Source organism: Neomonachus schauinslandi, chromosome 11 (genome assembly GCF_002201575.2).
Source record: "Neomonachus schauinslandi chromosome 11, ASM220157v2, whole genome shotgun sequence".
NCBI lineage: Eukaryota > Metazoa > Chordata > Mammalia > Carnivora > Phocidae > Neomonachus > Neomonachus schauinslandi.
In genome coordinates this window covers 7,907,839-7,920,226 of record NC_058413.1, presented here as the reverse complement: position 1 = coordinate 7,920,226, position 12,388 = coordinate 7,907,839, and positions in this window count along the sequence as shown.

Sequence of the window (12,388 nt, the reverse complement as noted above, 5' to 3'; positions counted from 1 at the left end):
ATGACCTGAGCCGAAGGCAGCCGCTTAACGGACTGAGCCACCCAGGCGCCCCAAGACGGGCTTTAATTTTACCCCAATGCTGGATGTTTCGATTGTTGAAAACTTTGTTTCTATCATAAATGATGCCGAGACAAACAGGTTTGTACACAAATCTGTGCATTTAAAAGTAGCTCAATTGAGATAAGACTCATATAACGTATTATTTAAGAGCCCATTTAAAGTACAATTCAGTGATTTTTAGTATATTCAGAGTTGTGCAGCCATGACTGCGGTCTAATTTTAGAACACTTTTCACTTCCATGGGCAACTCTACCCATTGGCAGTCACGCCCCATTGCCTCTCAACTCTCCAGCCCAAGGCAACCACTCATCTGAGTCCTGTCTCTATGGTTTGCCGGGCATACTTTGATATACATTTTGAAATATACTTTCAAATAACCTTTCATAAATATTGTACTGGCATATAGTCTCAGAAGCAGGATATGAAAATGTCCCATTTCATTCTATGCACTGAACATTGTCATTTAAAAACCTTTGCTAATTTGATGGCTAAAAGTCTCTCATCTTCAGTCTCCTTACCCTTTTATCCTATGTAACTCACCCTAAGAAAGAGGTCTTCTTGGCTTCATTTCATGGGTGAAGGAACTGGGGCTCAGAGGATGGGCCTCGGTGGGGAAGCCTGTTGGGGGAGGAAAGGGCTGCGGCTCAGGGCAATGAGCCAGCCTTGAGCTGAATCCTTCCTCTGCCCTGTGTGGCCTGACACACATTAGGGGAGACAGCTGTGACTTGGGTTGTAGGCTGGGCCAGGTGTGAACCAACAGAATGGGCGGGGAGGGGCTGGCCACAGGCGGGGAGGTGGGGAGGCCAGAGGCAAGCGATCAGAACCTGCCATCTGGCAGCCTGCTTCTACACCTTGACGTTGGCCTCTGACAAGGCCAGCCTTATGTGGTTGTGGAATCAGGAGAGTGGAAGGGGCTCATCCTTCTGCACTGGGCCTCTATCCCACTTGGAAAATGGCCTCAGAGAGGGGCATCTGGGTGGTTCAGTCAGTTAAGCACAGGACTCTTGGCTTCAGCTCAGGTCATGATCTCAGGGTCGTGAGATCCAGCCCCACATCGGGCTCCACACTCAGTATGGAGTCTGCTTGAGATTCTCTCTCCCTCTCCCTCTGCCCCTCCCGCTGGTGCTCTCTCTCTCTTTCAAATAAATAAATATTAAAAAAAAAAATGGCCTCAGAGAGCAGGCTCGTGCCCCTGGCTTTGTTAATATGCTGATGTCCCCGAGAGGTCCTGACAGCCCCCCTATGCATTCACCTCCCCACAAGTCACTGTTAACTAACCACTGTTGCAACTGAAGTCAGGGTGCCAGTTTTTCATCCTTGCCCTGTGCAAGCACTGTTTGACTCTGGGCAAGTTGCCCCTCCCTAATGTTCCCTGGGGCTCTCAATAAGAATATTCCACAGAGGGGCGCCTGGGTGGCTCATTCAGTTAAGTGTCTGCCTTCAGCTCAGATCATGATCCCAGGGTCCTCGGATTGAGTCGGGCTCTGTGCTCAGTGGGGAGCCTGCTTCTCCCTCTCCCACTCCCCCTGCTTGTGTTCCCTCTCTTGCTGTCTCTCTCTCTGTCAAATAAATAAATAAAATCTAAAAATAAAAAATCCACAGTAATGGAGTAGGGATTGCAAACTGGCGACCTGCAGGCACAGGTAGAGACTTGTTTTTCTGGTGGGGGGTGTAGCACGTGTTTTAAAATGAGAAAATGCATATGAAAGTCTGGATGTTTGACTTTTATTGAAAACTGGAAGGGCTCCCCGGGGCAGTCTTCCTGCACGGCCTGACCAGCCAGTGCAGAATCGTGTTGCCACCACAGAGAAGGCCTCTGCTTTCTAGTTTGCCACAGTCCCCACCACTCCCTATCGCTCACACCAGCTCTGTCACTCATTTATCTCCTTGGCCTTTCTAGGTATTTGGGTTTGCAACTCTGGTATAACTAGTCTCCTTCCACATTCACTGCTGTACAAAAATGGGGTTTGTGAAGGGCAATGAGGCTCCTTAAATCTTTATTTGTTTGTTTCAAAATTTAAATTTAGTTTACATTTGTGAAGAGATATAAACTCATGATTCAAAATTCAAAGGCTACAATAGAGCACACAGTGAAAAAAATTTCCTTCCACACGCCCTGCGTTACCAGAGGCACTGATGTTAACCAGTTCTTCTGTAGTCCTGTGTGGGCATATTTCATGTCTGTCAGACTAACATATAATGTATAGGTGGGGCCGTCTGGGTGGCTCAGTCGGTTAAGTGTCTGCCTTCGGCTCAAGTCATGATCCCAGGGTCCTGGGATCGAGCCCCGCATCGGGCTCCCTGCTCCGCGGGAAGCCTGCTTCTCTCTCTCCCACTCCCCCTGCTTGTGTTCCCTCTCTCGCTGTCTCTCTCTCTCTCTCTCTGTCAATTAAATAAATAAATAAATAAAATAGGTGATCAAGAAAAGTTCCCCTTCATTGAATATTAATTTTGTTTAAATAAAATTTATTTATTTATTTATTTAAAAATTTCATTTATTCGTTTGAGAGAGAGAGCACAAGGGAGGGCTGGAGAGGCAGAGGGAGAAGCAGGCTCCCCGCTGAGCAAGGACCGCACCCCCACAAGCCTGATCCCAGGACCTGGAGATCATGACCTGAGCCAAAGGCAGATGCCCAACCCACTGAGCCACCCAGATGCCCCTATTTATTTATTTTTTAAAAATATTTATTTATTTATTTGAGGGAGAGAGAGAGAGAGCACAAGCAGGGGTGAGGAGCAGAGAGAGAGGGAGAAGCAGGCTCCCCACTGAGCAGGGAGCCCAATGTGGGGCTTGATCCCAGGACCCTGGGATGTTGACCTGAGCGGAAGGCAGACGCTTAACTGACTGAGCCACCCAGGTGGCCCCCATTAAATGTTAATTTTAGAAAAAAAAATCAGGAAATACAAAAGGAAAAAAAGAAAAAATGAAAAACCTTTGGTGGCATTACTCATAGATAATCTTGTTAGTTAACATTTTGATGCATTCACATCCAGATTTTTCTTTATCTTCTTTCTTTATATTTTATATATATATATTTTAAAGATTTTATTTATTTTTGACAGCACAAGCAGGGGAAGCAGCAAGTGGAGGGAGAGGGAGAAGCAGGGTCTGCACTGAGCAGGGAGCCCGATGCGGGGCTTGATCCCAGGACCCTGGGACCATGACCTGAGCCGAAGGCAGATGCTTAACGACTGAGCCACCCAGGTGCCCCTATATTTTTATTTTTTAAAGATTTTATTTTTAAGTAATCTCCACACCCAAAGTGGGGCTACAGCCTATGACGCCGAGATCAAGAGTTGCTTGCTCCACAGACTGAGCCGGTCAAGGTGCCCCTAGATTTTTCCTTATTGATAGTGATTTTCAATGGATTTGGCACCAAAATGTAAATAAGTTACTATAACCTGTTTTAAATAGATTTGAATATCTATGCCAAGAATTATATTAAAAAATTTTTGTGTGTGGGGGGCAGTGCCTGGCCAGCTCAGTCGATGGAGTGTGCGACTCTTCATCTCTGGGTTGTGAGTTTGAGCTCCACCTTGGGTCTGGAGATTACTTAAAAATAAAATCTTAAAAAAAAATTTGGGGGGATATTATGATTTATTTAGATTTTTCTCTATTTTTGGCTACTTGGGCTGTTTTCAGTTTCTTGCTATTTTAAACAGTGCTGCAATGGGCATTCTTGTGCCTACATCTTTGCTTACCTATCCAAATATTTCCTTAGGATACATTTCCTAGAGGTGAATTAATGTGCTAAAGGATGTGCTCATGCATGCACATTTTAAAGGCTTTTGGTATATATGATCATACTGCCCTTCAGAAAGATCCTATCAGGGCGCCTGGGTGGCTCAGTGGGTTAAGCAACTGCCTTCAGCTCAGGTCATGATCCTGGAGTCCCAGGATTGAGTCCTGCATCAGACTCCTTGCTCGGTGGGGAGTCTGCTTCTCCCTCTGACCCTCCCCCCTCTCATGTGCTCTCTCTCTCTCATTCTCTCTCTCGGATAAATAAATAAAATCTTTAAAAAAAAAAAAAGAAAGATCCTATCATTTTATATGACTCGCAGGGGCATGGGCAAGATCCAAGATACGCTGTCTCCTTGAAAATGAAATGATGCATCTCCCCAGCCCTGTATGTCCTTGCTGGGTCGTCCACGTTTGTGTTGGCAGAGGTCCTGGAGGCTGCCTGGGGGCCCCTTTTTCCCCTGCCTGGAGTCTGGCTGGGTTGTGATGGTGGGGGGGCTGAATGTGGCCCATGAGCAGAGTGATGGGAAACCCCTTCCTCTCTCCCTTCTATGCGTGGATGGGTTGGGGGGGTCTATATGGAGAAGGTGAAGGGTGAGCCCCAGGGAGCACCCACCAGGGAGTTGGCATGCAGTGAGAGCAGGTGAAGTACCAGTGGGAACACCTGGGAACAAAGGGGCCTGGATCTGCTTTGCCTCTCCAGTGAAATGGGGATAAAGCAGTACCCACCTGGGAGAGCTGGAGGGTGTCCAGTAGGGCAGTGGCAAGGTCCCCGGCATACCATGAGCTCTCCACAAATGCAGATTAAATTGAAAAAGGGAAATGAAGAGAACCCAGAGAAAATCAGAATCGGCTCAGGCATGCCATTGACAGGGACCCATGTCCAGGCAAGACATCAGGAATGTTCTGCCCATCCTCTAGTGATCTGTAACTCCTTGCCTGGGAGCCCGCAGGGGCCCCCTCCAGCTTGTGCCTCAGCTGACGATGTTGTCCCCTCCCTGTGGTATGAGGCCCACACGGGCACCCCTCCCCTGCAGCTCCCTGCATCGGGCTGGGAGTCATCTATCAGCTCTCCTGACTTGATGTGGTGTCAGAAGCTTGAGAACAAACCAACCAGCTGGGAGTGGGCGGTGGTGGGAACACACCCTCGTGCATGTGAGCACACAAATGTATAAGCACGCGAGTGTATGAGTGTGAGCGTGCGTGTGAGCACACGAGTGTGTGATCGTGTGAGAGCACATGAGCGTGTGAGGGTACACGTGTGAGGGTGTGTATGAATATATGAGTGTGTAAGTGTGAGTGTGAGGATATGTATGCACTGAGCTTGCAGATGTGTATAAGTGTGTCAGCACAGATGTTTGGGTGTGTATGTGAGTGTGTTGTGTGTCATGAATGTGTGAGTGTGCAGGTGTGTGTGAGTTTGTGTGTGTGAGTGTGTGAGCAAAGTATGCATTGAGTGTGAGTGTATGTGAGTGAGAGCATGCGTGTATGAATGTGGGTGTGCGTGTGCATTTGTGCGTGCTCTTACTGGGCACTCTGAGGGAGGCACAGAGCCCACAGTAAAAGCTTTGCAGCAAATACTTTATTTTTTCAGTTTATCCCTGCGGGCTGCACCTTACTAACCATGGGGATTTGTGGGATTCAGATTGGGACCAGGATGGATGGACCCTGGGCCCCGGTGGGGCCAGGCACGCCTTGGGCTGCAGACGTGAGTGAGAAGATGAAGTGGGGCTCAGAGCTCAGCCTCTGGGAGCCTGCCTGCCGGAGTCCAAAGCCCTCTCCACCAATTCTTAGCTGGGTCACCTCGGGCAAATTACTGAGCCTCTCTGTGCCTCAGTAACGTTATCTGTGAAATGGGGAGAATTATACTTGCTACCTCCTGGGGTTGTGAGAGATAGATGGAGTAAAACATGCCGAGCACTTGGAACACGGGCCAGGTGTCACCAAATGCTGGTGATGGAGCAGAGTGGCAGTTGAGGAGGTGGCAGGGGGTGGAAGGGTCCCTGGGGGTGAGGCGGGGGGTCACTGCCATCTAACGGGCGGACCCAGGCCAGCTCCCACATGACCGCATCTTCATGGAAAGAAAACCCTCCCTTCCTTGCTGATAGGGTGTATGGAGTCGAGACAGCAATTCTGTTCAGATTTCTGAAAACCTCAAAGGTAAAAGGACTTTTCAGCAGGAGAAACAAGGAGACCGACTCCATAAGGTGCATGTTCCAGCAGCCTTGCGTTTGGCAGCTGTCTTGCTGCTGATGGGGAAGGTGGGCGGCCGGTACCCAACTGGGCTGAGTGGGTTTCCCTGAGGGAGGTGTGCAGCCACCAGGCCAGGGCCCCTGGGGCCCACTGCCTCTCTCCTGCTCCCCTCTTGGACCCCCCGTCCCTCTGACTCTCCCTGGGGTCCTGGAGACAGTCATGCTTCGAGTGAGACTGTGGGATGGCCGAAAGCCCTGGCCAAGTGGCAGCCCAGGGGGGCCTCTTCCTAGGGGGGGAGGTGTGGGTGGCTCCCTGGGCCCTGTGTGTCTAGATGAATCCGAATTTCTGGGGTAGAGCTTGGAATCTGCCTTTGTTGCAAACTTCCCTGATGCATGCTCAGCATTTAGAGCCGTGGATCCATCGACTTCCCAAACTTTCCTGATGGGGGGAAGCTGAGACTCACAGAGGGGAAGGGACTTACCCACAGTCAGAGGGCTTCAGAATGGTAAGGCCAGGCCTCCTGATGCTCCCAGCTGGAGTTTTCCTCCTCATTGGGCCACGCTTTCTATAATGTGGAATTTTTTACAGGGACCCAGATCCAGTTTTATGGTAGATTTCAAAAATCGGCGTCTTCTGCCAGAAATTCAGGCCATATCACCACTTTATTGGAAGGAGGGTATTCTTTGGTATAGGGGGGGTTGCTGTGCCCCCTGCTCCATACCCAGATCCTCTGCATGTTCCTTTCCTGCCCAGCGGGGGCTGACAGGTGCCTGTCTCTGCAGACCTGTCACAAGGTAGACTGCCAGGAAATTGCTGGACACAGACAAGAAGGCGGAGAAGGTGTCCCCACCTGGGGAACCCGGGTGGGCACTGATGGGTCAGCATGAGCGGAGACATTCCCCCCCCACCGCCCCAGGCGGTCAAGGGTGCCAAGCCGACTCTGCTTTTCCAGGGGCTCCCTTATCTGCTTCTCCCGTGGCTGAGGCTTGGAGGCTCACAGCAGAGGGTTCTCATGGGAGGGAGCCAGATCCAGAGCAAGTGTCTTTAGTTGCCTATGTTGAGATTTCCCTCAACAGCAACAAGAATAATAATGATAATAATAATAATGATGTCGAACCCATCTATCCAGTCTCATGCACGAGGCCCCGTGCTCAATGCTGTTGTCGCTTGATCAGACTAGTAATTGCTAGTGTTATTGGGCACTTGCCCTGTGCCAGGAGCCAGGTGCCGGGCCAAGAACTGTCTGTGGGTGATTTCATTTCACGAATAGGTTCTACATTATTTTTATTATCCATTATTGTTCCATTTTATGGATAAGGAAAGTGAGGCTCATAGACGTAAGTGGTCCAAGGTCACACGATGGCATCCGGGGATGCCAGCCCAGGAACCCAGGTCTCTCCCCTCTAGACCCTGGGCTCTTAATCACCATCTTATGGCCCCCCTTTAACACATTTCTCCCTAGCAGCTGTGGGTTACTTGCTTTCCTCTGCTGTATGTGTTAGCTTTCTTTGCGCCGAGGGTCCGGAGCTTGCCTCAGCTTGCAGAGCTCGAAGCACCATAAATACTGGCTCTGGGCTTTCTTTATGGGAGGCAGACATGCCAGTGACCTTTTTGGAAATAAATTCTGTCGGTCATCACGTGGCGTTGCGGTGTCCCCCATCTCAGCTTGGCTCTCCATTCTGATCAACAGCTTAGTACCACAACGTGAAGACTCTACCCAGAAAGACTAAAAACAGGGTTACAGAGTAAACGGTTCCAAGGAGGAAAACAAACAACACGAACAAAAGATGGATGAGGAGAAACAAAGTCTGCATGGCTCAGGAGACAAAGATCCTGAGGTCCCAGTAGACCACCAGCTGAGCATTAGTCAATTGGCTGCTATTTTAAATACCACTTAGCAGTGGCATATGATAGTGGTCTTGTTAAGGGGAACACCACAACACAGTATCACATCTCAGGGGCGGAATGGGCTGAGAACACTTGACACTCTGCCTCTTTTTTTTTTTTTTTTGCTGCCATAATCATTGTTAAAGCACCTGTGTCATTCTTGTCTGTGTCCCCTCTCCCCACCCCCCAAGGAACCAGGTGAGAAATTAGTTTAAGGCTGTATTCCCTTACTTTCTTTTTTTTTAAAGATTTTATTTATTTATTTGAGACAGAGAGAGAGCACAAACGGGGAGAAGGATCAGAGGGAGAGAGAGAAGCAGGCTTCCCGCGGAGCAAGGAGCCCGATGTGGGACTCGATCCCAGGACCCTGGGACCATGACCTGAGCCGAAGGCAGACGCCCAGGCGCCCCTGTATTCCCTTACTTTCTTCAGCTCACAAGAAAGTGCGTCCAAGGCTATATTTGCTTACCCCATAGCCACACCCCTGTCTTCCTTTGACAACAGCAACAGAAGGCCTATGGTGTTGGGAGTGTCAATGGGTTTTTTTTTTTTTTGTAGTTTTTAATTTTATTATATTATGTTAGTCACCATACAATACATCATTAGTTTTTGATGTAGTGATCCACGATCCATTGTTTTCGTATAACACCCAGTGCTCCATGCAGTACGTGCCCTCCTTAATGCCCATCACCGGGCTAACCAATCCCCCCGCCCCCCTCCCCTCTAAAACCCCGTTTGTTTCTCAGAGTCCATCGTCTCTCATGGTTCGTCTCCCCCTCCAGTTTCCCCCCCTTCATTTTTCCCTTCCTTCTCCTAATGTCCTCCATGCTATTCCTTATGTTCCACAAATAAGTGAAACCATATGATAATTGACTTTCTCTGCTTGACTTATTTCACTTAGCATAATCTCCTCCAGTCCCATCCATGTTGATGTAAAAGCTGGGTATTCATCTTTTCTGATGGCTGAGTAATATTCCATTGTATATACGGACCACATCTTCTTTATCCATTCATCTGCTGAAGGGCATCTCGGCTCTTTCCCCAGTTTGGCTATTGCGGACATTGCTGCTATGAACATTGGGGTGCATATGGCCCTTCTTTTCACTACATCTGTGTCTTTGGGGTAAATACCCAGGAGTGCAATTGCTGGGTCATAGGGTAGCTCTATTTTTAAATTTTTGAGGAAACTCCACGCTGTTTTCCAAAGTGGCTGTACCAACTTGCATTCCCACCAACAGTGTAAGAGGGTTCGTTCCCCTTTCTCCACAACCTCTCCAACATTTGTGGTTTCTTTCCCTGTCCATTTTGGCCATTCTAACTGGTGTAAGGTGGTATCTCAGTGTGGTTTTGATTTGGATTTCCCTGATGGCTAATGATGAACATTTTTTCATGTGTCTGTTAGCCATTTGTATGTCTTCTTCAGAGAAGTGTCTGTTCATCTCTTCTGCCCACTTTTTGACTTGATTATTTGTTTTTTTGGGTGTTGAGTTTGAGAAGTTCTTTATAGATTTTGGATACCAGCCCTTTATCTGTAGTGTCATTTGCAAATATCTTCTCCCATTCTGTGGGTTGCCTCTTTGTTTTGTTGACTGTTTCCTTTGCTGTGCAGAAGCTTTTGATCTTGATGAAGTCCCAAAAGTTCATTTTTGCTTTTGTTTCACTAGCTTTTGGAGATGTATCTTGAAAGAAGTTGCTGTGGCCGATGTCAAAGAGGTTACTGCCTATGTTCTCCTCTAGGATTTTGATGGATTCCTGTCTCACATTGAGATCTTTCATCCACTTTGAGTTTATCTTTGTGAATGGTGTTAGAGAATGGTCGAGTTTCATTCTTCTGCATGTGGCTGTCCAATTTTCCCAGCACCATTTATTGAAGAGACTGTCTTTTTTCCATTGCATGTTTTTTCCTGCTTTGTCAAAGATTATTTGACCATCGAGTTGAGGGTCCATATCTGGGTTCTCTATTCTGTTCCATTGGTCTATATGTCTGTTTTTGCACCAGTACCATGCTGTCTTGGTGATCACTGATTTGTAATATAGCTTGAAATCGGGCAACGTGATGCCCCCAGCTTTGGTTTTCTTTTTCAACATCTCCTTGGCGATTTGGGGTCTTTTCTGATTCCATACAAATTTTAGGATTGTTTGTTCCAGCACTTTGAAAAATGTCATTGGAATTTTGATTGGGATGGCATTAAAGGTATAGATTCCTCTGGGTAGCATAGACATTTTAACAATGTTTATTCTTCCGATCCATGAGCATGGAATATTTTTCCATCTTTTTGTGTCTTCTTCAATTTCTTTCATGAGTGTTTTGTAGTTCCTAGAGTATAGATCCTTTACCTCTTTGGTTAGGTTTATTCCGAGGTATCTTATGGTTTTTGGTGCTATTGTAAATGGAATCGTTTCTTTAATTTCTCTTTCTACAGTTGCGTTGTTAGTGTATAAGAAAGCAACTGATTTCTGTGCATTGATTTTGTATCCTGCCACATTGCTGAATTGCTGGATGAGTCCTAGTAATTTGGGGGTGGAGTCTTTTGGGTTTTCCACATAAAGTATCATGTCGTCTGCGAAAAGAGAGAGTTTGACTTCTTCTTTGCCAATTTGAATACCTTTTATTTCTTTTTGTTGTCTGATTGCTGTTGCTAGGACTTCTAGTACTATGTTGAACAACAGTGGTGAGAGTGGGCACCCTTGACATGTTCCTGATCTTAAGGGAAAGGCTCTCAGCTTTTCCCCATTGAGGATGATATTCGCTGTGGGTTTTTCATAGATGGATTTTATGAGCTTGAGGAATGTTCCCTCTATCCCTATACTCTGGGGAGTTTTAATCAGGAAAGGATGTTGTATTTTGTCAAATGCTTTTTCTGCATCAACTGAGAGGACCATAGGGTTCTTCTCCCTCCTCTTATTAATGTGTTCTATCACATTGATTGATTTGCGAATGTTGAACCACCCTTGCATCCCCGGGATAAATCCCACTTGGTCATGGTGGATGATCCTTTTAATGTATTGTTGGATCCTATTAGCTAGGATTTTGTTGAGGATTTTAGAATCCATATTCATCAGAGATATTGGTCTGAAATTCTCCTTTTTGATGGGGTTTTTGCCTGGTTTGGGGATTAAGGTAATGCTGGCCTCATAGAATGAGTTTGGAAGTTTTCCTTCTGTTTCTATTTTTTGAAACAGCTTCAGTAGAATAGGTATTATTTCTTCTTTGAATGTTTGGTAGAATTCCCCAGGGAATCCATCAGGCCCTGGACTCTTGTTTTTTGGGAGGTTTTTGATCACTGCTTCAATCTCGTTACTGCTTATTGGCCTATTCAGGTTGTCAATTTCTTCCTGTTTCAGTCTTGGCAGCTTACAGGTGTCCAGGAAGGCCTCCATTTCATCCAGATTGCTCAGTTTATTGGCATATAGTTATTGATAATAATTTCTAATAATTGTTTCTATTTCCTTGGTGTTAGTCGTGATCTCTCCCCTTTCATTCATAATTTTATTAATTTGGGTCCTTTCTCTCTTCTTTTGGATAAGTCTGGCCAGTGGTTTATCAATCTTATTAATTCTTTCAAAGAACCAACTTCTAGTTTCGTTGATCTGATCTACTGTGTTTCTGGTTTCTAATTCATTGATTTCTGCTCTAATTTTAATTATTTCTCTTCTAATGCATGGCTTAGGCGTCGTTTGTTGCTTTTTCTCTAGTTCTTTAAGGTGTAGAGTTAGTTGGTGAATTCGGGATTTTTCTATTTTTTTGAGTGAGGCTTGGATGGCTATGTATTTCCCCCTTAGGACCGCCTTTGCAGTATCCCATAGGTTTTGGACCGATGTGTTTTCATTCTCATTGATTTCCATGAATTGTTTAAGTTCTTCTTTGATTTCTTGGTTGACCCAAACATTCTTGAGCAGAGTGGTCTTTAGCTTCCAAGTGTTCTAATTTCTGCCAAATTTTTTCTTGTGATTGAGTTCCAGTTTTAGAGCATTGTGGTCTGAGAATATGCAGGGAATAATCTCAATCTTTTGGTATCGGTTGAGACCTGATTTGTGACCCAGTATATGGTCTATTCTGGAGAAAGTTCCATGTGTGCTCGAGAAGAATGAGTATTCTGTTGTTTTAGGGTGGAATGTTCTGTAAATATCTATAAGGTCCATCTGATCCAATGTATCATTCAAAGCTCTTGTTTCCTTGTTGATTTTCTGCTTAGATGATCTGTACATTGCTGAGAGTGGAGTATTGAGGTCTCCTACAATTAACGTATTGTTATCAATATGACTCATTTTGGTTAACAGTTGGCTTATGTATATGGCTGCTCCCATGTTGGGGGCATAGATATTTACAATTGTTAGATCTTCTTGTTGGATAGACCCTTTAAGAATGATATAGTGTCCTTCCGTGTCTCTTATTACAGACTTTAGTTTAAAATCTCATTTGTCTGATATAAGAATTGCTACCCCAGCTTTCTTTTGAGGCCCACTGTCATAGAAGATGGATCTCCATCCCTTCACTTTCAGTCTGGA